The sequence below is a fragment of the Rana temporaria genome, chromosome 6 (assembly GCF_905171775.1).
Source record: "Rana temporaria chromosome 6, aRanTem1.1, whole genome shotgun sequence".
Classification (NCBI taxonomy): domain Eukaryota; kingdom Metazoa; phylum Chordata; class Amphibia; order Anura; family Ranidae; genus Rana; species Rana temporaria.
This window is the reverse complement of record NC_053494.1, coordinates 144,910,238-144,937,603: the sequence shown is the minus strand read 5'-3', so window position 1 is coordinate 144,937,603 and position 27,366 is coordinate 144,910,238.

Sequence of the window (27,366 nt, the reverse complement as noted above, 5' to 3'; positions counted from 1 at the left end):
GCCACTGAGCCCTACTTTGATATGTTTAGTGAGTGGATGAGAAACACGTGGTGCCTAGGTACCTAATACATTCTATCCCTGTGTGTAATAAATATTCCAAAAGAAGCCCAGCTGCTGCATGGAAATGTAAATATTAATTATTTATATGCAGTCATCAAAATTAAAACTAAACCCCCAAAATGTGTATATTGCAGCTTGCTAATCCTGAAATGTGGGGGTTGCATCAGTTTTCCTTTTCAGGCTTTTTTTCTCTTCTTTTCACCTGGTGATCTGGCCAGTAACACACTTCATGTTTTAGGATATCTACACTCACTCCTCAACTGTGTCTAAGGAGGAGCACTACAGTCATCGTTGGACAGCAACCATTGGACAACAGCAACCTGTGAAGAGGGTAGTATTAGATGGACTTGTTTATTTAGATAGGCTTTGTTAAATGGTTTGTCTCAGTCCTCAAACTGACACTTGTGCTGAACAGCTTGGTCTGTTGAAATAAGTGAAAAAATTCCAGACCTACTGACAGGATCAAACTAATGAACCTCTGTGATATATAAGCACTTTTGATTTGGGGTTTAGATACACTTTAATACTTGATGGACTAAACCAATGAAGAAAAACTAATAATGTAAAGATTTGTTTTTTTAGTACTAAACCTGATAAATAAAATAATAAAATATATTTGTGGACTCTTGCTGTAAGGTTTCTCCCAACATATCTTAGTCCCATGCCTTTATACAGAAGTCATGACGAACATTGGATTAATCACTTGTTTATTTCTTTATATTGTGGAGATAGTTTTGCACAGCTTAGCAACAGCTGTTGTGAAAAGCAGAACATAAAAACTCAAATACAGAAATCTCACAACTAGATTACCACAATGACAGACATTTTGTGGTGATTCAATATTTTTAATGTTCCAAAATTTAAATATAAACCTTTCTTGATACTAACATTCAAATGAACCCTGGAAAACGAATGTCATTGTGCTTATGTCAGTTTCATAATACAGCAGAAAAGCCGAATCAGTATGACCATTAAAAGAAAATACTGTATACTACATGTCTGTTAAAATACAAAATGTCATTAGTGTGACTAAACCCACAACAGTAAAATCAGTGTGCATATACAGTAAAGCATGTTTGTTATACTCACTGTGGAAACCAGGGGGTCAGTCATCGGCATTGTGTAAAAAGGCTGTTTGATACTCTTACGGATACCCTTTTTTACTGTCCCCAATTCATCTGCTGATAGTACAAAGCCCTAGGAGGCACTCTGCACAAGCTCAGTTCGGTGTGTATTGATAGAATTTTTTTTTTTTTGGGGGGAAAGTGCATGTGATCAGCATAGGGCCAACCAGCACTGTCCAGACAGAAAGTCAGGGGTCATGTAGCTTCATAGGACAGTCAGAGGAGAATGAAATATTCTCCTACAAGCTTTAACCAGTGCTTGGCAGGACACTGATAGAAGTCACAAGACTGCTATATACTGCTGATGAGAAAAGGTTTTTAACAGTTTAAATTTACTAAAATATTGTATTTCCATATACTATGTATCGTGGGAGACCGGATATAGTGAATGCAGGGTCCTGGATTTAGTGACACTTTAAGGTCAAATCAACTGTATGAAACACTGTTTTATTTTTGCTTGTGAGAGGAACACTATGAAAATCCTGGAAGGGGGCTAAATTTCTCCAAAGATGCTCTCTTATGTATTCTGAAAGCACCAGGATAGCTGGTTTGGATAGTAAAAAAGTGCTGTGTATACCTGAGAAATGGAAGTGATAAAGGAAAATTATGCCACTGGTGTGTTAGATCTTGATAGATGTAGCAGCTGCCTTGATAGGGAGTCTCTCAATTAGACATGTGTGTTCCCGTTCGTAAAGAATGGATTTTCGTACGAATTTGTTCGTTTTCGTACATTCGTATCAATTCGAACATCCGAAAAGCTGAAAGAACCAAATTATGAAAATTACAGAATTACAAATAAGCAAAATAACGAACAAGCGAAAATACGAACGTATGATTGGACAATCTTACTAAAATAAAAAACACCGAAAAAGCAAAAGAACGAAAATGACATCTATAACGAACAATTTGCATTTCGTATTTTAAATCCTTTGTCTGTTCATATTTGCATTCGTATGTTCGTATTTTCATTTGTGTGTTTTGTAAATCCGTTTCTTTGTCTGTTCGTAAATTTGTGTACTTGTATCGTTCTTTCGAATGGGCAATGGGCAGTGTAGTTAGTGAGTGATTACTTAATATCTTAGCCAATCAGCTTATCTCTTTTGTGAGTCACATTGTACAGTGTAAAGCCTCGTATACACGATCGGACTTCAAACAAACTTTTCCATGGATTTTTGTCTGAAGGGAGTTGGCCGGACTTTTGAAACCGAAAAAGTTTGTCCGTACACATGGTCAGATTTTTTGGAAAACGCTCATTTTGACGTTTGTTGGCAAAAAGTCTGATCGTGTGTACGGGGCTTAAGAGAAAGTATATCTTAATATGGATTAGCCACGTAACGAAAATTATTATCTAACAAAATTACGAATTTCGAATCAACGAAAATAAATTAGACAGAATTACGAATCATTCAGTATAAACGAAAATTAAACTGTTACGAAAATATGAACGGGTCCGAATAGGAAAACTTGCGTCCTACGAAATACGAATGGGCCCGAATAGGAAAACTTGAGTCTTACGAAATTACGAATCTTTACGAAACTACGGAACGAGACGAAACGGAACAAAAAAAATACAAATTGTTTTGTTGTGCAGACGAAATGGAACAAAAAAATACAAACATTTTTGTTGTGCACATGTCTACTCTCAATACCACTTAGGCCTCGTACACACGATAGGTTAAACAGAAGACAACGGTTTGTTGGACCGTTTTCATCGATCAAAACCGATCGTGTGTGGGCCCCATAGGTTATTTAACCATCGGTTAAAAAAAAAGCCAACTTGCTTTAAATTTTAACCGATGGATTCCTAACCGATAGGTCAAAACGGATCGTTAGTAGGCACGAGGTTAAAAATCCACGCATGCTCAGAATCAAGTCGACGCATGCTTGGAAGCATTGAACTTCGTTTTTTTCAGCACGTCGTGTTTTACGTCACCGCGTTCTGACACGATTGGTTTTTTAACCGATGGTGTGTAGGCGCGACGGACCATCCGTCAGGTTCATCGGTTAACCGATGACAACGGTCCATCAGACCGTTCTCATCGGATGGACTGATCGTGTGTACGCGGCTTAAAACCTTGAGGAAGCCAGAGCATGTCACTCTACAGTGAGATACAGCGTGTTGGCAGCTTTGAAAAGTATGAACTACTGTTTTGGGGGTCTTTCAAGACACAAGATCTATTTCCCTCTATCACGTACAAATTTTTTTCTGGTTGTGTAGTTTAAACCAGACAGACTAAAGTGTATTGTATGGTTTATGCTTATTTGTACAGTGGATTATGCTGCTGCTCAGCTACCAGAGACTGTGGACAAAGAAGTGACTTTATTTTTTAGTTACAAAAGCGAAACATCAGGTCACCATCCTGGCTGTACTGTCTGGCAAGACTGTATTGACAGAAATACAATATGTACAAACCATGAGGCATGAAATATATGCTCCAATATATGAATTTCAACTTTGTATTTAGCCGTTTACCTTAAATTTAGGTCTGTAGGTCTCAGAAGGTGTGTTGTAACTCCATATAACACAGATTTTTGGTAATTATGCCTGTCTTGGAATTTTTTTTCCCTATGAAGAAATATGAAAATGAACAAGCAGTGTTTCATAAATTTGCCTAAAAATGTATTTTTTTTTTAATGTATGCATGCAGTTCGCTAGGTAGAGAAATATATTTTCTTGTAAGATTGCTTTTCGAAATGTGTTTAAACTACAGTCAATCCCTTGTTTAAGGAATTAGTGTTTCTAACAGACAAATGTTTTCTGCAAACAGGGAAATGTGTAGTAGTTGGGCTGTCAATGTAAGTCCACATTTGACGACACTCATTGGAAGAGGTTGATGGTTTCCATGAATCACCCAGTGAAGGGAGGAAGCTAAAGTCCGTGAGCGGATGGAGGAATTGGCAGAAAAATAAACCTCATAAACCAGAAAACATTTTATAAAGAGAGGTTTCAGCAAGTTCTACAAGGAGGACCCGTAAAACATGACTAGGGAGCTGGGTTTGAGCCATAGAGAAAAGCCGAGATATTTATGCCAGGATAATTTAGTCAGAAGGAACAAAATACAGAAAACTATGGAAGCATTTCTAAATATGCAGACTAGAACTCATGATCTACATTATGTTACAAGTCTTGCATTTGCTGGAGTTTAATTTGTCTTTGATTCATTCCTTGGTGGCATAGTACTTATGTAATTGCTGTTCAACTACTCTAAACCAATACCCATTTCTCTCTTCCTGCAAACCAGTTTATTTACTGGTCAGTATGCTTGTGATTCTGTTTCTTCCAACTTTGTTTTGGTTGGGTTATCTTGGTTCCTGTCTCTGTGAAACTTTTAATGACTAGTCTTGCATTGTGTTGATTTTCTTTGAGTGCAGTTATGTCAGTATGGTAGCTATCTGTTGATTTGGCAGAAATTCCACATACATATTTGTAGGGACCCTGCCCTAAGCAGTAGTGTTCTTTGCATACATTTTGTTCTACTGGGCTGTAGTCAGACCAAGTATGGATTCATTGTTTGCTTCTGAGGAGGAGTGTCCCTGGCAATAATGTGATAAAATAGAATAATTCTCAGTTATGAATATTTATGTCTCCATGGCCAACCACTAGGTGGTCCATTGCCAGTAAGGCACGCTGGGGTAGGGTATACATATTTTAGGTGATCTTCTGGAGGTGCTGTTGCCACTTGGGCTGCTGCCGGGGGAGGAGGCTGTGTGTTTGAGGTCAGTGCCTTCGGGGGCCTGCAACCTGAGGAAGGCTTTTGCTAGAGGGCAGGCCTAGCCGAGGCCTAAGAATCTCAGAGTACATTGATTGGAGTACCAATTGAAAACTTTGCTGACAACATTTCCTGGAGAGCCAGGTAGAGCCTACTGCCAGAGGACATTGCTGGGCATTCTGGAGGCTCATCCAGAGTATATATGTGCTAATGTAAAACTACTAAAACTCTCTGCGAATTACCATTTTATAAACAAACACAATTATTTCTACTAAGTGTGCATGTTTATAAAGTGAGCAGACAACCCTTCAGATGGACATTAAAATCTGGCAGGTGCACAAAACACTCAAAAGTAACAGGAGTGGTGGCACAACTAGCCTAGAAATACAGAAAGTATAAATATGGTTTGTAGGTTACAGAGTGAAAACAAATGTAACCCTGATTAAACTGTTTCATGCATGTAGTACGTGCAGTAAGGGAACAGTTCTTTTTTTTTTACACAGAAGAAGGAACAGTTGTTGAATAACTGCAGTGATTTTCCAATGTCTGTTGCCACAACTGCTCATTATTGCTGAGTAGAGTTCTTCACAGTCCATTTGTTTTAAGCAATGGTTATGCTGGTTGCAAATCTTGCAAATGTATGTCTGTCAATGGTCGGTTTTATTGTTGGGCTATGATTCACTGTGAGAGAAAACTTGTGTCAACAATAGCTTGACCACAGCAATAAATGGGACTCAAGGCAAGAACTAAGCACAGTATTGTCAACCAAAGCTGGACTCACAGATGAAGCTATACTTGTACATAGGCAATTCTGCAATCCAGTTGGGCCCTGCAAACTTGATAATATGATTTTGTATGGCAGTGGTTCCCAATTGCAGGCCTCAAGTACTCCCTTCGTTCATGTTTTCAGGATTTCTTTCACCTAGGTGCTTTAAATCAAAGTCAATGGCTTTGTATTTGTGACAACTATTTTATCTAAGGGAAAATCCCAGAACAAGGCCTTATGGAGTTGAAGAATGAGGTCGGGAAACATTGATGTATGGAATAAGCCGTTAACAAATAATGGATTTTTAAACAAGCCTATGGTATATAGTAGCTGCAATGATATGAGAAATAATGCTATACCCCTTGACACTTACTTAGATATTGTGATCCTTGTCTTCCAAACTAAGACTTTTTGATCGAACAATGTTATGCAATTCTACTAAACCCCGAAAGTATATTTTATGTTTTTCTGAAACTCAATAAATAATTTTACCTAAGAACACCAATTTTGAGTGAGGCCTCGTACACACGACCGAGTTTCTCGGCAAAAAACAGCAAGAAACTTGCTGGGAGATACTTTTTTGCTGAGGAAACCGGTCGTGTGTACATTTTCATCGAGGAAACTGTCGAGAAACTCGACGAGCCAAAAAGTCGAGTTCCTGGTCGGGCTGGTTTCCGACGAGAAACTCGAGCGTGTGTATGCTAAGAAACCCGCGCTTGCTCAGAATAAAGTATGAGACGGGAGTAAAAGTAGCATTTGTAATGGAGATAACACATTTTTCATGCTGTAACAGACTGAAAAGTGCAAATCGTCTCTTAACAAACTTTTACTTAACACGCAAACACATGAGATTAGCAAAACCAGCCCCAAGAGTTTAGCCAGTGGAATCGAACTTCCCCCGCCGTTGTATGTCACCGCGTTTGAGAACGAGAAGATTTTGTCTTGACAGTGTGTATGCAAAGCAAGCTTGTCGAGTTCCTCGACAAGCCTAACAAGGAACTGGACGAGGAAAACGATGTGTTTCGCCCGTCGAGTTCCTCGGTCGTGTGTACGAGGCCTCAGTCTCTGACTTTAATACTTTCTGAGTCAATGCCCTGGAATAAGCTTGCTGGTTGCAGAATAAAGTAAGGACTCTGGTTCCAGATCAGTACCTCAGAAAGTACTAAAGCCAATGGATTAGTGCGACGGCCAAGCAACAAGAATGGTTGGAAGGAGAGGATAGCAATAGCAGTTTCTATATTGTCTCATGACAGGTATTGTAATTAAAGGGTAGGCGTACGTTCAGGCAAAGTACACTTGCTCGCTAGCCTGCCTCACCTAAGCAAGCATCCTCCCACAGCACAGCATCCACTAAGACAGCTGGACCTGCTCTGGTGTTTAAATCTTCGATCCAAAATCTTCTTCACAGTTGGCCACGCCTGTGCTATCTGTCCTCACAGACTTTTATAGTGCTGTCTCCTGACTTCTGCGACAATACCTTTAGAACAGAAAAAAATGCCTATATAATTTTTATTACAGTACCTGCAGGCATATTGGAAGATTCTTGCCAGGAATGTCAGTGATCTTGCATGCCATAATTCTCATGTCATAAATTATTCTCTCGTTTTATGGTAAATTTATGTTATGAACTACACTACTATGTTGTATTCTTTTGTGTTTTTATTGTTGATGTAAAAATGTTGCTATGAGCAAAAATGATATACATTGGTTATTGAATTGTAAACATAATTACCATTTTGTCACACAATTTTTGCTTGCAGTATATGGAATACTGGATATGTGGTTGTAAATGACCTTACACAACAACCCCTTTGCTATTACGTAGTAGTAATTTCAAGAAGTAATATATTATGTACAAAATGTGCCTATTTTTTTACTAAGAATTAAGCTCAGTCAAATGTATGTCATCATGTACTCTATGATCATGCCTACTGTCATCATGTACTGCAGGATCCTGTCTATTGCCAGATCATGTCTGGTTGCCAAGGATTTTATTGTTAGGAGACAGTTTACTGTCATTTCTGCTGAAAAAATAAGAATTAAGCAAAGATAACTTGGTGACACAGCATTCTGCTTCATAGTTTTTTTTTTCCAAATAATTTGTTCAATCATTGACATACAGTACCGTATTTGCCAGCGTATATGACGACCCCCTAATTTTCCAGCTAAAAGGTTAGTTTTGGGATATACTCGCCGTATAAGATGACCCCCTTCCGACTAGTCTGTCTAGAAGCTGAGGGGTAGCCGGAACAACCGCTGACAGGAACAGGCTTTATTCAGCTTTTTTCAAATCTCACTGTGCCCATTGCATGCCTCACCTCATTGTGCCTATTGCATGCCTCACCTCACTGTGCCCATTACATGCCTCACCTCACTTTGCCTATTGCATGCCTCAACTCACTGTGCCCATTGCATGCCTCACCTCACTGTGCCCATTGCATGTCTCCTCCTCGTCCTGTTCCCTGATAGGCGGTACACTCAGTTTGCAGAGGAAGAGAGAACGTCCGTGATAGGCGATACACTGAACACAGTCTCTGCTGGGAAACGGAGTGTTTTTTCCGCCTATCATGGAACAGGATGAATCGAAGCTGTGTTTTTTTTTTTTTACAGATGCCCGCAGTCTGACTCTGCATGTCTCGGCTTATACAGTATATACAGGTTATACAACTGGCGTATAAGACGACCCCCGATTTTTGGGGGATATTTTTAAGTATAAAAGGTCATCTTATATGCCGGAAAATACGGTATCTATTTTATACAAGTTCTGTTATTATTCAGATTCATTCTCTGCTTTAGGTTGGCCATAGGTAGTTAGATCTAACTTCCCATCCTCACATTTGTGAGCTGAAACCAAAAATCAATTTTGATGTTTACATGACCTGGTAATTCTGATCTTCTACTTCCCAGAACTAGGAAGAACTAGGGACCAGATGCAACGTACAGGGAAATTTTTCAATGAATGTGGCAAAAAGTGTCTAGACCAATTTGATGCAATTGTTGATTATTTGGTCAACATACTGCAAATCATACTACAGGGTGGGCCATTTATATGGATACACCAAAAACAAAAGTTGGATTCAAAATGTCCGACTTCAAAATGGCCACCATGGTCACCACCCATCTTGAAAAGTTTCCCCCCTTACATATACTAATGTGCCACAAACAGGAAGTTAATATCACCAACCATTCCCATTTTATTAAGGTGTATCCATATAAATGACCCACCCGGGTGGATCCATATAAATGGCCCACCCTGTACATTGGGCTGTTTATGACTATAATCCCCTCAATTTTTTTACATATTAAACTTGTAAATCAAGGTATGAGTGGCAAATCTGCTCAGTTGGTGGTATAGGATCTCCAAACATTCACTGAATAGTGTGTGTCGAGGTCAGATGAAGATGCATTACCATGGATGTGATCAGTGCACCCTGAAAATGTCCAGTTTAACACTTCGATGAACCTTTTACTCCTATGCATTAAAACATGCACATTTTAGTATGCATTACATACTACTTTTATTGAAAATAAAAAAAATCCCCTTTGATTGATAAATGTACATTGCAAGAAATAAAAAATAAAAAAAACATAATTTTTTTTGCGGATTCAAAACTTTTTCTATTCTAGAGAAATTGCTTTTTGTTTCACCATGCCATTTCCAGACTGATTCTTGAATACCAGCATCTGAGTTTATTCTAAGCACATGAGCTGATCTCACGGATTCACAGCGCTTTCAACCAGTGCCTCACAATACAAACAAGAAATCGTATAACACAACATTAACATGAACATTGGTTGCCCATTGACACTCAAATCAATATGTTGCTTATTTGCCATCCAATAGCGCCAAATATTAGCATAACCTATTCTAGTAGGACAGGTTGGCTGTTCTATATGTCTCAGCTTCATTCTCAACATCCCCATGACATAATTTTAGTACTGGCAGAAAAACAAGTCATAAGCAATTATAACATCACTGTAGATTCCACTCACAAACAGAGGTCTCCACCTTTAAGAAGGGTGTAATAACCTATCCACTAATATATTAATTTTTCCAGATGGTAATTCTAGTAATTAAAATGTACTACTATGCTATTGATAATCTCCAGGCTTTCACGATGATTTTATTTGGTGATATAGTGCTTGTAACATACAGTATGTCACAATTTCTCTCTCATCTCATGGCCCTTGTAGATTTGACATAGCTTGGGAATGAGTTGGGTGTAGTGCCAGCAGTTATTGGCATGTGTTTCTTTCCATGAATGAGCACAGTCTTTTCCATGTATGAGTGCACTTACCACACCCAGCTGTCAATTTCTGGTCCAGGCTTTCACAAGTACAGAACGGTCTTAAAAGTCTTCAAATAAAAATACCCATGGGAACACTGTGAACTACTGTATAATGTCCTTTGCACTCATGGGAGTTTCTGTAAATCAGTACTAATGCACAGTGAAATGTTTATATCATTCACAGTTGTTACAGGTTCAAACCCAATTTTTTGGACAACCATATTTGAAGTCTCTGCACGTCACTGCTGTACAAAAGAGGATCCTAATGACCTCTGCTGGTCTATAAGGTGTATTGAAATCAGCGGGTCACAAGAGTTATCAGCAATGCCAACCTATTGCAGGAGATACACTTTGTTGCCATTTGCTGTTTCTTCTTGGCTGCTATGATCCAGTATTGTGTTTGTGATTTCCTTTAGAATTGTAACATTAACTTGACTTGGTCACCATGGTCTGGGTGGTCGTTTCTGGGCAGACATTGGGCTGTTCCTAGTTAGAGAAGTGTCATATTTCTTGGAGGCCAAAGCCTGCTTGACCATGTCAGCGAGTGTATGGGTCGTGGAGCTTGGGGTAAGATTTGAAGCTGATTTTTCAGGACTTAGTTTTGCATTAGCTATCATTTGGGTGCCTGACGCCTCGTACACGCGGACGGACAGTCCGCTAAAAACGGTCCGCCGGACCGTTTTCAGCGGACATGTCCGCCCGGAGATTTCTGTCTGATGGTTGTACACACCATCAGACAGAAATCCGCGCGTAAACAATACGCGGGGACGTAGCCGCGGCGTCGCCATGACGATGACGCGGCGACGTGGGCAGCCCTGGAAGTTCAAAGCTTCCACGCATGCGTCGAATCAATACGACGCATGCGAGGGATGGCTGTCGGTCGGACGTGTCCGGTGAGTCTGTACAGACGACCGAACACATCTGACGGACAGGTTTCCAGCGGACAGATTTGTTAGCAGGCTAAGCATTTTTTGTCCGCTGGAAACTGTCCGATCCGCCGGACAATTGCCGCTCGGGCCTACACACGACCGGATCTGTCCGCTGAAACTGGTCCGTCGGACCAGTTTCAGCGGACAGATCCGGTCGTGTGTACGGGGCCTTAGTTGCATAAATTGGCTAAGATGTGGCCTTCTAGCAAGACATGTAATCCCATGAGTGAGCTGCTTGAAACAGGTGCAGACACTTTCAGGGTCCACAGTTTCCAGAGCACAGGCCAGAGAAAGGGTTTTCAGCCACAACTACATGTTGGAATCCAATCTGTTATGCCTTGTGCACAAGATCTGATTTTCCGTCGGGGAAAAACTCAGATGGATTTTTCAGACGGAATTTCATTCAGGCTGTCTTGCATACACACTGTTACACCAAATTCCGACTGTCAAGAACGCGGTGATGTACAACAATACATCAAGCCGAGACAAATGAAGTTCAATGTTTCCGAGCATGCATCAACTTGATTCTGAGCATGCGTGTTTCTTTCTCCGTCGGAGTTCCCTACAGACGGAGGGAATTTCCGATATAAACATGTTCTCTTTCTAAAGAGACTGAAAAAAGTCAGATGGGGCACACACATGGTCGGAATATCCGATGAAAGAATTCCGTCTGACTTTTTCCATCGGAAATTCCGATCGTGTGTACAAGGCATTACTTTCACAGATTTACTTGGGCCAGCCTCTCACTCTCTTTCTACCCTTTCAAGAAAGATCGAGTTAAAAAAAAATCCAGAAAAAAAAAATCAAAGAAACTGGTACTGTTTTTCTCTGCAGCATCTGTTGAGGGACTCACTGTATCTTTACAGTACTCAGGCAGCTATTCATCTAAGACTGACACTGTTCTGGGGTACCTACCTTCCTGTGGAGTTGATCTAGACATTCATGAATAAGCACTGTATGAGAGTGTGAAACGCGTTAGCCCTTTTTCCTGATTTTTTGCTGTGACATCCATGTTGTGACCAGTTTTTATTAAAAGGAACAATTTTTTTTTTTGGAGTGCGGCCGTCCCTGTTCTTTCTTATACATTTTTGCATACTATTGCAGTGCCTGCACCCAAGTGTTTGGAATCCACTTTGCAGTTCTCTGGGACCTCTGAGCGGTAAACTTTCTTTCTTTTCCCATACAGAAAAATCTTTCTGATGAAATGTCCAGGTCATCTTTGTGTCTACTGGAACCTTTGAGGAGGTTTCTGCCTCCCTTTCAGACAGCTCATTCATTCACCACCTTTCATTCAAAAAGGATGCACCTGAGCCCAGGTGGTAAGCACATTAATTTCAGTGTTAATCTATGGCTGCTACAGGAATACTTTATTTTATTTGGTCCCTTCCCTCAATTGACATTTTTCAAAGCAAAGGTTGATTTCAGAGGTCACAGATTCAGAGCTGTATATTTGGAAGCGTATGTAGTAAAGGGCGAACTTTGAAGCAGAATATGATTTCTAAATGCTGTAAAAAGATATTTTAGAACTGTGACAAACAGCTCAAGGTCAATTAAAATCATCTTCGCCCTTTCATCTAAACTCCTGACAGTTGTATGTATTTTCTGTTCCATATATCCTGTCTTGTTTGTTTGACCATTATTCCCAATGTTTGTGGAATGTCTGGACTACCCTGCATCAATTTTCCATTCTTCAAGAGATGAAGCACAGAGTATTACTTTGTTTCAGAAGCCCTGCCAAGACTTCAGACCTGGGATGTTACTTTGTATGATTGAGTCCCAGAAGAGGGAAGATGTGGGACCGTAATGGGGTAAAAACGTCAAATAACACAAATGAAATCTTAAAGTGCACTGCAATGTTTCCAAACAAAACGAGCGCCGTGCTCGTGTTCCTCCTGTTAGGATGTGTGTCACACATCCTAACAGGAGGAACACGAGCACGGCGCTCGTTTTGTTTGGAAACATCTCACCATTGGAAATGTGAGTTTTTAACTTTTCTTTTATTAAACCTTTTTATGCGGAGCTGCACCATTGCCTTCCTTTTGTCTTTTGTTTATATACCCCTCCGAGCACCCAATACCCAGTGGATGCCTAGGTGGTAACGAAAGATAGAGGAAGTACACCTATCAAGACGGATCGCACAAACTCGCTGTTCGTAGGAGATAGGCCCGCTGCTAGAGGCCTCCATGTGAGTGCACGTGCATGCAGAGCCGGTACAAGGCAGGGGCGGGAGGGGCGAGTGCCCTTGGCGCTACCATTTTCTACAAGAGGGGGGCGCAATCAGCCGCGGCCGACACACTAGTTGGATCAGTGTGTCAGTGGCAGTGCGTTTCATAGACAGCGCAGTGGCACTTTAGAAATTTTGTGCCGACCGACTGCGCTCCTGGCTCAGGCTCCCTTTCCTCCTCTGCGTTTCCTCGCCCCCCCCCCCCATGGAGGATTAATTTGGTTGATTCCGGCGTGCGCCGTGTGACGTCACGCGGCTCACGCCGGAGGCGAGGTGAGAGAGGGAGGAGGACTCGCGCAGCCTACAGGGACTCGCAGTGTCGGCGCGTGAAGAACAAGCCACGAGGAGCTTGCTGCAGAGCTGCGCCTGCCTTCACTAGCTGCGCCTGCTACTACTGACTGTAAAAAGTAAGAAAATGTAAAACAAATAACAAACTAATTTTTTTATTAAAAAAATTATGGTCATCTCAGTCCAATCCCCCCCCTTGGGGGAGGGGGGGGTTTGGACTGAGATGACCATAATTTTTTTAATAAAAAAATTAGATTTTTTTTAATATAAAAAAGCAGTTTAAAAAAATGATTTTGTGTTATTTTGAGCTTGCCTTTTCTGTAAAAAAAAAAAACATTAATTGCAGCCTCACTGTGCCATCACATGCAGCCACTATGTGCCCACCAACCGTAGCCACTGTGCCATCAATTGTCGCCACTGTGCCATCACATGCAGCCACTGTGCCTCTCCCACGCAGCCACTGTGCAATCACATGCAGACACTGTGCCATCACACGCAGCCACTGTGCCACTCGTCAATTGTCGCCACTGTGCCCATCAAACGCAGCCCCTGTGCCATCACATGCAGCCCCTGTGCCATCACGCGCAGCCCCTGTGCCATCACGCGCAGCCACTGTGCCATCACGCGCAGCCACTGTGCCATCACGCGCAGCCCCTGTGCCATCACACACAGCCACTGTGCCACTCGTCAATTCTCGCCACTTTGCCCATCAAACGCAGCCACTGTGCCGATCAAACGCAGCCACTGTGCCAATCACACGCAGCCACTGTGCCAATCACACGCAGCCACTGTGCCAATCACTCGCAGCCACTGTGCCCATCACACGCAGCCACTGTGCCCATCACACGCAGCCACTGTGCCCATCAAACGCAGCCACTGTGCCCATCAAACGCAGCCACTGTAACCATCAATTGTTGCCAGTTTGCCACACTGTGCCCCTCAATTGCCGCCAGCGTGCTGCCAGTTTGCCCGATCAATTGCCACCAGTATGCTGGTGGAGGAGGCTGACTGAGGTGACCAGCACTTTGTTAATAAAAAATGGCAAATAAAAAAAAAGTGTTTGTGTTATTTTGAGCCATGCTTGCCTTCTCTGACTAGCAAAAAAAAAAAGAACATCAATTGCAGCCTCACTATGCCATCACATGCAGCCACTGTGCCATCACATGCAGCCACTGTGCCAACACACGCAGCCACTGTGCCATCAATTGTCGCCAATGTGCCCATCAAATGCAGCCACTGTGCCCATCACACGCAGCCACTGTGCCCATCAAACGCAGCCATTGTGCCCATCACACGCAGCCACTCAGCTGTGACCATCACACGCAGCCACTGTGCCCATCACACGGAGCCACTGTGCCCATCACACGCAGCCACCGTGCCCATCAAACGCAGCCACTCAGCTGTGCCCAGCAAACGCAGCCACTGTGCCATCAAACACAACCACTAGGTGGCTGTGTTTGATGGCACAGTGGCTGCGTTTGATGGTCACACTGGCGGCAATTGATGGGACAAACTGGCAGTACACTGGCGGCAATTGATGGGCACACAGGCAGAACACACGGGCGGCAATTGATGGGGGAAAATGGCAACAATGGTAACCATCACTTGTTGTCAGTTTGCCCCATCAATTGCCGCCAGTTTTGAAACAACATTGATTCTTTCTTAAAAACGGGGGGGCGCAGTTTGCCATCTTCGCCCTGGGCACCAAATGGCCTTGTCCCAGCCCTGCGTGCATGTGATATATTATCTTCCACACCTGCAGTCACAGTATTATGCCATATTTGCCCTTGTCTTTCACTTTCAACATGACCATTTGAGTTGGAGATTTTGATGTCACCTCTACCCTGCTGAGCCTGTGAACATACAGTGTGTAAATTGGTTTTAGGCTGTCCGTGCTATGGCCTGGAGGTGAGCCTTTTATACCACTAGAGGTGCGCGCACCGAAGTCTGCTCTTCTACCAAGGGATACCCCCTTGGGCCTCTATTATTGTTCACAGTGCACTTTAAGATTTCATTTGTGTTATTTGACGTTTTTACCCCATTACGGTCCCACATCTTCCCTCTTCTGGGACTTCTGGGACTCCATTTGGATTGTGTTTTATTTGAACTTTTTGGCACCCCCTTGGGTCTCTATTATCGTTCACAGTGCACTTTAAGACTTTATTTGTGTTATTTGACGTTTTTACCTCATTGTGGTCCCACATCTTCCCTCTTCTGGGACTTCTGGGACTCCATTTGGATTGTGTTATATTTGAACTATTTGGCACCATTCACATCAACTAAGCTGTTATTTGACTTTTTTACCTATTACGGTCCCACATCTTCCCTCTTCTGGGACTTCTGGGACCTCATCTGGATTGTGTTATATTTGAACTTTTTGGCACTATTCACATTAACTAAGCTGTTTGGTTTTACATGCTTCTCATGTTTGTGATGTTCATCATTTAATTTAATTATAGTGTATGATTAATTTTTAATTTATGCTCACCATTACTGACTCACAGACCTCCCACCCTCACTGTCTCTAGCGATTACTCAGTGGTGGGTTTTTGCTACTCACTTCCTTGCAGGCCCGGACTGGGACAAATAATAGGCCCGGGCATTTTAGGCTGAGCAGCCCATTTTTTTTTTTATATATACCGTATTTATCGGCGTATACCGCGCACTTTTTTGCCCTGAAAATCAGGGCAAAATCGTGGGTGCGCGGTATACGCTGATACCCGCTTTCCCGAGCCGAGTTTTGAATACTGCGCCGACATATACCGAGCGCAGTACACTCGGGTATAGTCGGGCAGTCTTGGCTCCTTCCGCGCTCACGTCCTGGACGTACAGGACGTCAGCGCGGGTAGCCGAGCATTGCCGACAATACACGAGTGTACTGCGCTCTGTATATGTCGGTGCAGTATTCAAAACTAGGCGCGGGGAGGACGCCGCAGAAGGACGCCGGACCCGACGAAGAGGACACCCGAAGCCGCAGAAGGACGCCGGAACCGACGAAGAGGACACCCGAAGCCGCAGACGAACGCCAGACCCGACGAGGCCGCCGATGGACGCCGCGCAAGACACCAAAACTGTAAGTACTAAAAAAACTTTTTTTCCACAGGATTGGGGGCAACTTTAGGGGTGCGCGGTATACGCGGGAGCGCGTTATACCGCGATAAATACGGTACACAGATCAGGAAAGCATGACATGTTTGTTATTAAATCAAACCCCCCCTACCCCCGGCCCCCTCCTATTACAGTGTGCTTCCAATTGTAAGCAGCGAGGACATTTCATGGTCTGCAGCTGTACATATACAAGAGGAGTGTATATGTGCGGCTGCTGGGCTATGCTGGCTAAAAAGCTCAGGATAGTTCAGACTAGGATCCAAACACACCTGAGCTCACTCCTGCCAAGGGGAATGCTGCAGCTGGCTTTAAGGCCTCAGCTCGGGTTCACACTACTGCGGTGTGAGACACCACATGTAATTCGCACAGGAATCGCTCAACATTCCTATGCGAATTACATGTGGTGTCTCTGGGGTGCGATTTGAGCCATGGATTTGTATGGCTCAAATCGTACTGCATTCAAACCACACTGGTGCAGGACCCTTTATTGTCCACACCAGAATCAGATTACATGGGTGTTCACACCCATGCGATTCGATTCGGCAAACTGTGCTGCGTTTTGTAAACCGATTGTGGAGTGTCGTTAACAGTTAATAGTTCATTTTAGGGCACATTAAAAATATATTACCCAAATCTATATATAAGGCCCCTTTCACACGGGGGCGGTGACGGTAAAGCTCCGCTATTTTTAGCGGCGCTTTACCGTAATTTTTGCGGAAGTATTCGGCCGCTAGCGGGCCGCTTTTAACCCCCTGCTAGCAGCCAAAAAAGGGTTAAATCCATCTGCAAAGTGCCACGGTATGGCCGTACTGTCCATTCATTTTGCTCCAAAGATGCTGCTTGCAGGACATTTTTTAACATCCTGCCAGCGCACCACTCCAGTGTGAAAGCCCTAGGGGCTTTCACACTGGGGTAAAAAAAGTGGCTCTATCAGGGCGCTTTACAGGCACTATTTTTAGCGTTATAGCGCCTGCAAAGCGCCTCAGTGTGAAAGGGGTCTAAAACAATCCAAAAGGTGTCATGCATTTAAAGTGTATATATGATTTTTTGTTAACACTGCCTGCACTTACCCAGCCAACCAGTACTAAACATACCACAATTACAAACACACACACAAAAAAAAAAATCATACATACACTTTAAATGCACCTTTCGGGCCCAAGAAATGTCCCTCTCACACAATGGTTTACACCTGCATTTACACAGCATGATACGAGCATGCTTTGGTCTGGTCTGGTCAGTGGTCTCTTTTACACAGTAAAGAGTGATGCTGAACTACCTGAGTTTAGCATCACTCTTTTTTACTGTGTAAAAGAGACCACTGACCAGACCAAAGCATGCTCTTATCATGCTGTGTAAATGCAGGTGTAAACCATAATTCAAACAGGCAGGCTGGCTGGCGTTACTTACTTTTTAGCAATCTTCTCTAGGCCCTGGTGCCAGTGGCTGCAGATACACCTTTGCGACAGGCAGAAGGGGATTCCTCCAGGCAGCTCCTCCCCCTTCATGGTCACCTGACCCCTTCATTTCCGCCCCCCTTGAGCTGAATAATCAGTCCGACGGCCGCGGAGCTGGCCGTGTTGATGCCGGCTGAGCGGCCCCCACCCACGGAGCAGCCTAGATGCTTTGGCTTCTGGCGGGGGGGGACTGGGGACCCCGGCCAGAAGAACATGGATGCGGCCCTCCCCGCGGAGCCGGCCGAAGAGAGGCCGGCAGCGGATGAGCAGGGCCGGCTCTAGCAGCTGCCCATGAAGTCAGTCAGACCCGAAATTGACACGTGGCCCTGGCAGCTGCGGCCGACCGGGCATATGCCCGGTGTGCCCTATGGCCAGTCCGGGCCTGCTTCCTTGTGCATCCGCTCTTTACCCTTCCTCACACAGCGCAGTCACCATCATCTATTTCATGGTGGAAAGCATACTGAGGACAAACACGAAGTGAGTAATTCAAACAAAGAAAAACCCACTTTTTTGATTTTTGCCTTCCGGTAAGCCTATAATAAGGCTTACCTGTAGGTATAAAGAGTATCTCCTAAACCTGTACGGTTAAGGAGATATTTCCCTCGCAATGCGCCGCTGATTGCAGCGGCGTATGCGCAGGGGGGATCCTCGGCTGAAGGGCTGGCCCCGCCGACCCATGCCGGATTGAAATCTCCCGCGCGCCTGCAGGAGCGGTGATGTCATCACCGCTCCAGCCAATCACAGCGCTGGAGCGCCGATACCCGGAAGACACGCTCGGCTTGGACCAGGTAAGTTCCCTACCTCGTTCCGAGGTAAGTATTTCATAATGAGCTAATATGCGGTGCATACTAGCTCATTATGGCTTTTGCCTTGCAGGGTTAAAAAAAAAATATATATATGTATATGCGGGTTTACAACCGCTTTAAAGGAACCTATTTAGAAAATAAAAAACAAACCTTTACAACCCCTTTAAAGTGCTTTCCATGAATGAGTCTGTGTGATGGAATGTATCTAAGTATCAACAACCATGAATCCAAAATGTGGTTGTCTTTCAGTCCTCCTGGGCAATAGGGAAAACCAGAGGGCTGTATGATTCAGTGCATGAGTAATTCCTTTTACTGTATTCATTAAAGGGAATTTTAGTCTTTTGAATTATATTTTAGATACAGTATATACTGTAGCACACATAAAACAGATGTGATTACATTTTAAATATTTGCGATTTTTCATGCAATGTCCAGATAGCGAGGATAACTTGCCACAAAGTCTGTTAACTTGCTGCACATTTTCACTGACAAGTTGTACACTTGCAGACAGGGCTGGACTGGGACACAAATTTGGCCCTGGACTTCCTCCAGACTGGCCCACTTTGACAGGTCTCTCCCATGGCGGCCGGACAACTCCCGCACCCCCCCTACTTTATTAGAGTAGAATGGCTGGTACTGGTACTGTTATAGACAGTACCAGTGGGGAAGCTAGACATTTTACCCGGGGCAAAGAATCAGTTCGGTGCTCCCCCTTATGGGACAAGATTAGGCAGGAGTGAGAAACTCCCAGGCCATAGCTGTTGAGTCAGCTGTCTGTCTTCTCCCCCAATGCTCCTCTGTTGTCCCCCCTGCTCCTCTGGTCCTCCCCCTGCTTCTTTGTTCCCCCCAGGTGAGCGCTGTGGGGAGGGAGAGACAGGGGAGTGGAGGGGGGCAGCAGTCTGCTGTCACTGAAGCCGGCCCACTGAGCCATCGGCCCACCGGGAAACTCCCTGTAGTCCCAATGGCCAGTCCATCCCTGATTGCAGAGCACTTGAAGCACAAGTTCTAGTTGACACTTTTCCAATTTGTAGCAAATTTAAATGACACGTCTCTAGCTAGAGCAAAGTTTCAGTGGTGAGTCTACAGCAAGAGCTCTGCAAGTCTATCTGTCATCCTATTAAAACAGTTGTTGAGGGGTATTGAATAAACTGGGTCAAATACAGAGCTCCCTCTAGTGTTTAATCAACAAAAATCTCTATATTTATTACAAAACCCCAAATTTAAGTCAAATGCTGTAATACTAATTCAAAGTTAAAGTGGAGGTTCACCCGAAAACTTAATTTTTAAGATTAGATTGATGCTCATTTTGTCAAGGGGAATCAGGTAGTTTTTTTAAAATCGAAGCCGTACTTACCGTTTTAGAGAGCGATCTTCTCCACCGCTTCCGGGTAAGGGCTGCGGGACTGGGCGTTCCTATTTGATTGACAGGCTTGCGACGGTCGCATACATCGCGTCACGATTTTCCAAAAGTAGCCGAACGTCGGTGCGCAGGCACCGTATAGAGCCGCACCGATGTTCGGCTTCTTTCGGCTACTCGTGATGCGATGTATGCAACCGTCGGAAGCCTGTCAATCAAATAGGAACGCCCAGTCCCGAAGACCATACCCGGAAGCGGCGGAGAAGATCTATCTCTGAAACGGTAAGTACTGCTTCGATTAAAAAAAAAATAAAAAAATTCCCCTTGACAAAATGAGCATCAATCTAATGTTAATTTTTTTTTTCGGATGAACTCCCGCTTTAACACGGTATTAAAGCCTGCTTTGTTATTTTTACCTACAAGTATGCCTATAATAAGGCTTACCTGTAGGTAAAAATTCAAATCTCTTAAACGAGCACTCTTTAGGAGATATTCACCTTGCATGTAGCCACTGAAGTCACTCTGACGGTCTGGTATACTGTGCGCATGCCCACTCACAGTGCCCGCAAACCCAGAAGAAAGGCCAGGGAAAGATGCCAGCGGTGCATGGGCCCGGCTGAAAAGTCTTTTTTTCTAAGGTAAGTATTTCATAATGTGCAATGCATACCAGCACATTATGACATTGTCTGACAGGTGTTTATTTTTTCTGCAGCGGTTTACTACCGCTTTAAGTTAAATACTGCAATAGTAATTCAAAGTGTGTCTTTACCAAAAATACAGTTTACCTTTCCCATTCTGGATATGCAGGGATAAATAGATAAGCAATATTGTAAACATGCCCAACCCCTCCATTTTCCTCTTTTTTTTCCTTTCTTTTTTGTTTCCTTTTTTCAATTCTGTAAAAGAATTGTAATATAGCTAATGTTAGCATGCTAATATGCCCAAGGAAATGTGTACTGGCAAAAAAGTGTGCTGTAAATTCTGTTTAGTTGGCTGTCTCTAGCTTCATTACTTTCAATCACTGGCTTGGAACAATCAGCCAGTGAAGTCAGAACCCCTGATCTAAACAACTGCTCAGTAACTTAGTATTAAAGCGGATCTCCACTCTAAAGTGGAGTCCCGCTGATCGGAACCCTCCCCCCCTCCGGTGTCACATTTGACACCTTTCAGGGGGGAGGGGGGTGCAGATACCTGTCTACAGACAGGTATCTGCACCCACTTCCGGCCCTACGATACGGGCAAAGGACGGGTTTTTTCCTTACCTTCCGTCCGTCCCCCGTTGTATGCTGGGAACACTCGGCTCCCAGCACACAGCGGGAGCCAATCGGCGGGCGCAGCGCGACTCGCGCATGCGCCGTAGGGAACCGGGCAGTGAAGCCGGAGCGCTTCACTTCCTGGTTCCCTCACCGTGGATGGAGGGGGGAGCAGCAGGGTGACGAGCGATCGCTCGTCATCTGCTGCGATCACCGCTGGACTCCAGGACAGGTAAGTGTCCTTATATTAAAAGTCAGCAGCTGCAGTATTTGTAGCTGCTGGCTTTTAATACATGTTTTTAGTGGCACATCCGCTTTAAAGTCATTGGATTAAGAATCAAGCTAATAGTATTTTCAGAAGGGGAGTTGGCAGTGGTAGACTACATATTACAGCACCACAACTTTCCTTTAACAATAATAGTCAACTGGGAATTAAATTGACCTAATATTATAATTTACTCATATTAGGTCAATGATGTCATGAGCATCCCCACCCCTTGGTGTATGTCAGCTGCCGAGTGGGGAATCTCCTGCCCACAGCTCATTGGCTGGCACAGCAATAACAACTAACTAATGGTCAAATCCAAGCTCATAGCTATTGTTTAATTTGAAGTGTTACGCTACACTAAACCCTTCACCCAATTTCTACATTTTTTATTATGAAAACAGATATAAAGAAAAAAGTAGTAATGAAAAAGCACTAGTGGATTTAACCAATCATTTTTTGCATTTCAGTTCTTCATGGTTTGCATAACTGTGGACATGGCAGGGGTATATTCATTGAGTACATTCTTTGTACCAAAATATGTCCCTCTTTCTCAGCTTAGAAAGTTGGGATGTATACTTCAGGGTCTACATCTATCAGCTTGGAACAGGAAACTGAGGCTACATTGGACATTCAATCACCAAAACCACACAACTGAAGATTGGTAAAAAATGGTCTCCAATGGATCTCAATTTCTGCTGTGACCCACAGATGATAGGGTCAGAATTTGCCTTAAAGCGGTGGTTCACCCTGCTGAACAACATTTCAGCATACAATTCGGCATCGTAGCGCGAGCTACAGTATGCCGGTCTTACATTTTTTATCCCCGTACTCACTGTTTAATCGTACATAGACGATTCCGTCTGCCGCGGGGAATGGGCGTTCCTAGCAAGAGGGAGGGTGATTGACGGCCGACTATGGCACGTCACGCTCCCCGAAGACAGCCGGAGTAGGTCACAGGCTATGCGCAGGCGCCGTGAAGAGCCAAGCCTATTTCGGCTATTTCCGGAGAAGCGTGACGCGCCAGAGCCGGCCGTCAATCACTTTCCGTCTGGATTGGTACGCCCATTCCCCGTGGGCAGTCGGAATCGTCTAGGTAGGATTAAACAGTGAGTACGGGGATAAAAAATGTAAGACCGGCATACTGTAGCTCACGATACGATGCCGAATTTTATGCTAGAATAAATTTTTTTTTTTTTTTTTTTTTTAATAGGGTGAACCCCCGCTTTAAATAGCATGAATCCTTGGATCTATCGTGTCATGTTTTAACAGTGGATACTGCTGGTTGTGCTGTAATTGCGTCCCCCCCCCCCACAAATTGCCTTATTACTGAGCATCATCCTGAATGCCGCAACATTCTTAAGTTGTTGCTGTTACTGCCAATGTGCAGTGTAGGAAATTAAAATATGCACCATGCAGTGCCGGCCCAAGACATTGTGCTGCCTGGTACCAAGAATGAAATGTTGCCCCCCCCCCCCCAAAAAAAAATTACGTTCACCAAAATGCCCCCACATGCATTATTTTATATCATGATAACTACAGTGGACCTATCATGGCTCTATACATGTATAGGAGTATAAAAAGGACCTGTTATGGCTCTACTCATGCAATTAACCCCACAGTGGAGCGGAGAGCGGAACGGGAGGAGCGGTCGGGCGGCAATTAGCCCCACAGTGGAGTGGAGAGTGAAGCTGGCGGAATGGGATGGCGAGCGGGCAGGAAATTTGCTGCCCCCCTGAAAGTGCTGCCTGGTACAATGGTACCATCGGGTCCCATGGTAGGGCCGGCCCTGGCACCATGGCAAGAGTCTACCCAGAGCATTTGCTTTCTGGTGCCATTATTGAGTGTATGTGCCTCTCATACAGGATGTACAGCAGAAGTGTATTTAGGTTTTGTGCTGCCCTAGGCCTGACTAAACTCGTGCACCCCCTAATTTAAATATGGCCCACCCCTTCCTGTCGAGGCCACACCCCTTTCTGTTTAAGATCCACACTAAACAATTTCGAGTGGGGAGTTTAGTTCTTAGGGCCTGGTGGGGGGGCATTGGATTCCCTTAATTTGCATAGATTTCCTCTCACTTCCTGTTTGGCTATGGGGCAGGAAGTGAAGGGAAATCTCTGCAATGGGACAGGGATGGTATAAAATAAACTGACAGGGGATATAACCCCCCCCTTACTCTATCCAAAATGAAAAAAAAAAAGTGTTGCCTATAGTTCTACTTTAAGCACAAATTTCTGATAATTTTATGAAGAGGACTAAGAAGATATAACCATGCCAATGGTTCAGCAGAAAACATAGCACAGCGAGAAAGGTTTGTGGTCCAGGAGGATAGGAAATTCAAAATTAGAAGCAGCTTGCGTTACACTAACATTGTAGTGCAAGTCGGCGGGGACTCTTTCCGTGCTGCCCCCCTGCAAAGTGCTGCCCTAGGCCTGGGCCTTGTCGGCCTATGCCAGGATACAGCATTGATGTACGGTTTCAGCACTGATTCTTTTAGCACCAATACACAAACTTACAAGATGAAGGGCACAGGATAAGGATTGATTTATTGTTAGACATAGGTCCTAGGTTTAGGGAAGCAATTTTAATGGTTCATTAAAAGAAGTAATAAACCCCCAACATTTTTTTTAGCTTAATACATAAAGAAAAATCAAGTAAACATTGTCTATTTGCTAAAATTCTTACCTCAGCACTTGCAGCTTATAACGTTCACTTACAATACTTTCCAATACAGGTAATAATAGGAAAGCTCAATGAGTATGGAAGGTTGCATGCCATAAGGGTAAATTGTGCATGAACCATAAACTGGGAGACACTCTTTGATTGAATGTGAGAATCAGGCCCTGCAGAGAGGATAGTCAAGCAATAGAGCAACCAAGGCTTTCCAGATCAGGGGGGCCAAGAGAAAAAGAAGAGGGGAGGAAATAGAACAGGATTAAAAGAGGAAGAGGAGAACAGAAGAAGGACATCAGAGACATGCCTCCCAGAAACCCAGGGCTTTACAATGTTCAATGTTGCTGGCTCCTGTTATCTCAGTACTGCTTCTCTGAACTTGCTCTCTTCACAGGAAAGAGTTAACAGTGGACTATGCAGTTTGGAGCCAGACTGTTAGCTTATAGAAGGGCGAGGAGGAGGAGGAGTGAGGAGCAGGGGAGTGCTTTGCACCCCTGTAGGCTGAACAAAAGAAATTTAACAGATTACACCCTTCATGCTAAAAAGTGGGAATAAAATATTCACTCTGCTGGGCTATTGTATCCTGACAGGCACTAATGGAACAGTGGCTGATTGGATGTAGCTGCTGTTCGACCTAAAATTTTAACATAAGTTGATCAAACAGTCAACTAGGGTTGCCACCTGTTCGGGTTTGGAATCATGTGTCCGGGTTTCAGACTGTCTGAAACCCGGACACGTTATTCAGACCAGACTATGGCTTCCCAGCAGGGTTGCTGGCTGCAGTTGTCTAAGCTGAGAGTGTCTGTTACACTCTTTCACACTGTCCAAAGCTGGTACTATCAATCCCCCCCAAACACACACATACAGACGAGAAAGGAGAGAGGGCTCAATCTGCACCTCTTTCTCTGGCCACTACCCCTTTTTGTCTGCCCACATGCCAATCCCCAGCACTGTACCTCCGAGAAGGAAAGTGGGAATGGGAAATTTGAAGCCCAGCAGCCTCAGATACATCTGGATGAGAGGTGCTGACTGCCAAGGGGAGTGAGCTCACCATTAATCCCTGTCTGTTGTTACTCATGCTTGAGAAATATAAGAATCCTTTTTGATGAAATTAATTGGGGTCTCTGTGTCCACCCATTTCAACATTATCCAATGCATATTGGGGGTTATTTATGAAAGGCAAATCCACTTTGCACTACAAGTGCGCTGCAATTACACTTGAAAGTGCAGTCACCGTAGATCTAAGGGGGACATGCAAGGAAAATAAAAAACAGCATTTTAGCTTGCACATGATTGGATGGTAAAATCAGCAGAGCTTTCCCTCATCTCAGAGCTTCCCCTCAGATCTACAGCAATCTACAGCGACTGCACTTACAAGTGCACTTGCTGTACACTTGTAGTGCAAAGTGGATTTGCCTTTTGTAAATAACCCCCATTGTGTTAATATCTCATGCATTTTCAACTGGCGCTACCATGCGATTTTGTATTTTAAACTTTTGCTTAATGATATTTCTTTTGATGTTCCTTTTAAGATTGCTCAAATGAATGTTGTATTTTTTACCTTTACTCTACCCTAGTCCCAATTTCCTCCAGCATCCCCTTGTGGATTTTTTTTGTATGGTATATTGTTGTTGCTTTGTTTTTCACTTTAGTTATACAAACAGATGTTTTCAGATCTAGGTAAATGAGAGAACTCTGGGTCCTTATCCTTAAAAAACCTAGAATCTAATTCTTCATGTTACAGCTTGCCAAATGATCTCACAAAAACATCTAATAAAACAAAATTACAGCAAGTTGTCTGCATGCTTGCATTACAAACAAGGACCACAGTGAACTTTGAAATCAATCAGTAATTGTCAACTACACTGGAATCAAAATCGGATAAACCACACAGTAGTTTTAATTATCAAGTTGGTTCTAAAGGCAGAGTTTTTTTTACCTTAATACATTCTATGCATTAAGGTAAAAAATCTTCTAGGTGCAGTTCCCCGTCCAACAATATGCAACAGAGCAGCAGATCTCCTGGATAGAAGCCATTTTTTTATATTTTTTTCTTGCTACCCTCACTCTTCTTTTGGCACGACCGTGTGTATAGCCCGTGTGTATAGCCCATTGGTCCGTTGTCCTTCGGTCCAAAATTTTAAAACATGCTTCAAAATCGAACAGATGGCCCGCTGCCCGATCGGTCCAAACCGATGGTTAGTACAGAAAGCATCGGTTCAAAACCTGCGCATGCTCAGAATCAAGTCGACGCATGCTTGGAAGCATTGAACTTCATTTTATTCAGCACGTCGTGTGTTTGACGTCACCGCGTTCTGACCCAATCGGTTTTTGGAACGACGGTGTGTACGCACTTCAGACCATCATGCCACTTCAGCGGTCAACCGATGGAAATGGCCCGTCGGACCATTCTCATCGGTTGGAACGACCGTGTGTACGCGGCCTAACACTTTAGTTGTCCAGGTGTACATGACCCTCTACCTCTAACCGGGTGTGTCAGTGGGAACCAAGTGGGTTTAAGAGTTCAGAGAGCCCATTAACATCAGCGACTCCTGCAGGGGTAAGAGCTACAGAAAAATTAAGTAAGCTTCATCTCTGTTTTTGTAAATAACCAGTCCTGATAAAAACAGCTTTGTGCTAAAAGAAATGCTCAATCAAATCTAGCATTAACCTACCTTACAGCAGCTCTTATTTTGAAAGCAGCAGTCTATGCTGTACAGTCAGATATTCTAATGCATTACCAAACAAGCCTTTCTGTATGTTTTTTGAGTGTACAGTCTGGGCAACGGGTTATTCAAACAATTACAGAGAACATTAATTGGTATTTATTTACTTTTTCGCATTTAGTTTAAAAGAATGTTAGTCTGGGAGGAAATTTCCTTTAGATATTTTCTACAGCTACACAGAAAGTGTGTGTTCTGTAGGATAAGATCTTGTTCTGCCTTTAATGCTTATGGTACGCATTGAAACATGGCAACAGCTTTGGAAAAATGAAGTTTCCCAGCTATGACCTGACCAAAACTTAAACTTTAAACTGTTTGGGTGGTTTCATTTATT